The sequence below is a fragment of the Amblyomma americanum genome, chromosome 1 (assembly GCF_052857255.1).
Source record: "Amblyomma americanum isolate KBUSLIRL-KWMA chromosome 1, ASM5285725v1, whole genome shotgun sequence".
NCBI lineage: Eukaryota > Metazoa > Arthropoda > Arachnida > Ixodida > Ixodidae > Amblyomma > Amblyomma americanum.
This window is the reverse complement of record NC_135497.1, coordinates 537338928-537343196: the sequence shown is the minus strand read 5'-3', so window position 1 is coordinate 537343196 and position 4269 is coordinate 537338928. Positions and strand designations below refer to the sequence as shown.

The 4269-nt window shown below is 54.4% G+C and overlaps 1 pseudogene; it reads right to left on the bottom strand.

Moving 5' to 3' along the window:
* Window positions 1-454: 454 nt before the first annotated feature.
* Window positions 455-2316, bottom strand: LOC144129248 (uncharacterized; annotated as a pseudogene).
* Window positions 2317-4269: the final 1953 nt, after the last annotated feature.

Genomic DNA, 4269 nt, shown 5'->3' with positions numbered 1-4269 from the left:
ACTATCAATCAGGTGATAAAGAAATGCGCAGAATATAACCAACCTATATATATAGCCTTCATTGATTACGAGAAAGCATTCAACTCAGTGCAAACTTCAGCAGTCATACAGGCATTGCGTAATAAGGGGGTAGAAGAGCCTTATGTCAAAAAACTGGAAGATGCATCTAGCAACTGCACAGCTACCATAGTCCTCCTTAAAGTCAGCAATAAAATTCCAATAAGGAAGGGCGTCAGGCAAGAAGACACGATCTCGCCAATGCTATTCACCGCCTGTTTACAGGAGGTTTTCAGAGGCTTGAATTGTGAACAGTTGGGAATAAGATTTCCTGGAGAATACCTAAATATTCTGCAATTCGCTGATGACATTGCCTTGCTGATTGGATTGGATTAGAGCAAACTTTATTTGTGCCTGCAGGTGGGCGCTCGCGCGCCCCGACGAGGGCCTACGTCGTCTACGAGGTTGCCGTTACTCGGCGCGGGTATCCACTCGCCGTTGCCGGCTCGCTGGGTCCCTGCCTTTCCAGCGCCCCGAGGACCTGCTGAACGGCCAATAACTGTTGTTCTTGTTCGTTGCTCTTCGCGGCTGCCTCCAGCCGCGGCGGGATTGTTCTTGATCTTGCTTCCTTTGGATTTTTCATGCAGTCCCACAAGATGTTCGTGTGATCTGCCGTCTCCCTCCGGTAGACTCTGCACGTATCGGTCGGGTAGGTCTCGGGGTACATGCGATGCATCAGTCCCGGGCTCGGTAGCGATCCGGTCTGGAGCTGTTTCAGTAGTGCCGCCTCCGCTCGACTCAGCCTCGGGTGCGGGGGTGGGAGAGTCCTGCGAGCCAGGCGGTAGGCCTTCGTGATTTCGCTGTAGTCCGTCATGCGGTCCTAGACTCCGAACCACGTCGGACGGTGTGTTGCCGGGGCGCGGTTGGTTAACGCTCGCGCCGCTGCATGTGCCGTCTCATTGTGGTTCTCACTGCGTTCCTACGCGTCGCCCGCGTGCGCCAGAAACCACTTGATTCTTACTCTTCTGTCTTGCAGTTTGGTCGCTCGTAGTACACGCTCGGCCTCCCTGCAGACTTGGCCTTTGGCGAAGTTTCGCACCGCCTGTCTCCAGTCACTCAGCACCGTGTAGCAGTCTGCGTCGGCGATGGCCAGGGCGATGGCCACCTCCTCCGCTTGTTCTGCTCCGGCGCTTCTCACGCTCGCTGCCGTCCTCGTGGCGCCGGTCGACGCCTCTATGACGACCGCTGCGAAGGCGTTCCGTTGGTATTTGGCCGCGTCCACGTACCGCGCGTGCTCGTCGTTGGCGTGTAGGTCGATGAGAGCCTTGGCCTTCGCCGCTCTTCTTCCCTTGTTATACTCGAGGTTCATGTTCTTGGGTATGAGGTCGATTCTGGTCTGGCGTCTTACCTCTTAGGGACGGGCAGCTTCATCTCCGCCTCGTTCCAGTGTCCTATTCCCAGGTCGTCCAGTATTTTCCTCCCGGGTTTGGTCGTGGACAGCCGCTCCAGCGGAGAGGTCCGTTGCGCTTCGGCTATTTCTTCGAGCGTGTTGTGCATCCCGAGTTGTAAGAGGCACGTCGTGCTCGTGGACTCGAACAGGCCCAGCGCCGTCTTGTACGCTCTTCTGATGATTACATTGATTTTGTTGCGTTCGCGTTGCAGCCATCTGTGGTAGGCTGCAACGTACGCGACGTGGCTGATGATGAAGGATTGAACGAGCCTCATTAGGCTCTCCTCTCTCATGCCAGCCTTCCGGGAAGTGACACTTTTGAGGAGTCGCATAGCGTTGGCCGCTTTTGCCGTGAGACGTGCGATGGTTTCGCCGTTTCTTCCATGCTTTTCGATGACTATGCCTAGGATCCTGATTTTGCTGACCTCCTGGATTACGTTGCCGGATTTGATTACGATTCTGATTTTTTCGCATTCGCGTTGTCTGGTCTTGCCTCTGCCATTGTTGGTAGGTGGGAGTATGAGGAGCTCCGATTTGCTCGGCGAACCTCTCAGTCCGGTGCCTTCCCGCTGGTCTTCTATCGCGTCGACGGCGGCTTGCAGCGCGCCCTCAATGTGGGCGTCCCTGCCGCCGGTCACCCACAGTGTGATATCGTCCGCGTAGATGGTGTGCCTGGCGTCTTTGATGTCCGCGAGCTTCTCGGCCACTCCGATGATTCCCAGGTTGAACAGCATCGGCGAAATGACCGATCCCTGCAGTGTGCCGGTGCTCCCGAGCTTCTTCTCTTGCGTTTGTAAGTCGCCTGCTCGTAGCTCAGCGGTCCTGTCCGTGAGGAAGTTCTTGATGTAGTTGTAGGATCTTTCGGCCATGTTGAGCTTAGAGACTTGGGACAAAATCGCCGAGTGTTTCACATTATCGAATTCGCTCTTTAGGTCGAGCCCCAGGATTGCCTTGTTGTCGCGGGCGCTGCCGCCATCGTCAATGATTTGGTATTTGAGCTGCAGCATCGCGTCCGGCGTGCTTAGGGGCTGTCTGAAGCCGATCATCGTGGCCGGGTACAGCCCTTCTCATTCCAGGTAGTCTTGCTACCTGTTGACCAGGATGTGCTCCAGCACCTTGCCCACGCAGGACGTGAGCGGGATGGGCCAGAGGTTGTCCGTGTCCGGTGGCTTCCGCGGCTTGGGTATCAGGATAGTCTTGGCTGTCTTCCACTGCTTTGGTAGCGCGGCCGCTCTCCAGCACTTGTTGAAGTATTTTGCGAGGTTCTCAATGGCTCCGTCGTCGAGGTTCTTGAGCGCCTTCTTCGTGACGAGGTCCGGGCCAGCTGCCGACCGGCTGTTGAGGTCGTGCAGGGCCGCGCGGACCTCCTCGACGTCGATGTCACGATCGAGCTTCGCGTTGGGTAGGCCGCCGTACGGCGCGTGTTGTTCGGTGGGTGTAGTGGGCAGGCATTTGTCATTGATGCGCCTGGTGACTTCGTCGGCGCCGTGTACCGAGACCGCCCGATGTATGAGCTTGGCGAGTCTGTCCCTTTGGTGCGACTTGGTCTTGGTTTCGTCGAGCAGGTGCCGCAGCAGGTTCCACGTCTTCCCGCTATGCATCTGCCCGTCTGCCGCGATGCAGATCTCGATCCACTGTTGCGTGCATAGCGCGCGGCAGAGCTCCTCGATCGCTCGGTTGACCTCCGCCACCTTCTTTCTGAGTCTGCGGTTGAGCCGTTGTTTCTTCCAGCGACTGAGTATCGACTGCTTGGCTTCGATGAGATGCGCTAGCCGGCTGTCTACTTTATCAATCGCAGCGTCCGTTTCAATTTCTTTGGTTGCGTCGCGTGCGCTCTTGGTGATTTCTGCCGTCCACAAATCTATGTCTTCGATCTCGTCGTCAGCGTCTGTCTTCTGGCTTCTGGCGTCTCGGAAGGCATCTCAGTCTATCCATCTGTGTGTTTTGATGCTGGTGCCTTGCTGAGTTACTCAGGAGGTGAACTGCAAATCATTATCAATGAGTTATACAGGCAGAGCAGAACGGTGGGTCTAAAATTAACATGCAGAAAACAACAGTAATGTTCAACAGTCTAGCAAGTCAACAACAGTTCACAATTGGCAGCGAAGGCCTGGAAGTAGTAAAAAAATACGCCTACTTAGGGCAGGTAGTGACAGCTGATCCGGATAATGAGAGGGAATTAACCTGAACGATAAGATTGGGGTTGAGCGCATATGGCAGGTTCTCTCAGATCATGAATGGCAGGATAGCAATTTCACTCAACAGAAAAGTGTACAACCGCTGTATCTTACCGGTACTCACCTACGGGGCAAAAACGTGGAGGCAGACGAAGAGAATTCAGCTCAAGTTAAGGACAACGCAGCGAGCCATGGAAAGAAAAAAAGATAGGTGTAACGTTAAGAGACCGAAAGCGGGCAGAGTGGGTCAGGGAACAAACGCGTGTTAATGGCATCCTAGTCGAAATCAAGAAGAAATTAGCTTGAGCAGGGCATGTAATGCGAAGGCATGATAACCGCTGGTCCTTAAAAGTGACGGAGTGGATTACAAGAGAAAGTAAGCGTAGCAGGGGGCGGCAGAAGATTAGGTAGGTGGATGAGATTAAGAAGTTTGCAGACAAAGGGTGGATGCAGCTGGCAAAGGACAGAGTTATTTGGAGAGACATGACAGAGGCCTTTGCCCTGCAGTGGGTGTAGTAAGGCTGATGATGAATATGATGATGACAAGTATAGTAGTCATGCTATGTGACGTTGTACCGGAGCTGCGCGTGGCTTACGATGGGCGCCGTAAGTAGCACAGGGCTTCGCGTAAATTTTCTCATCCAT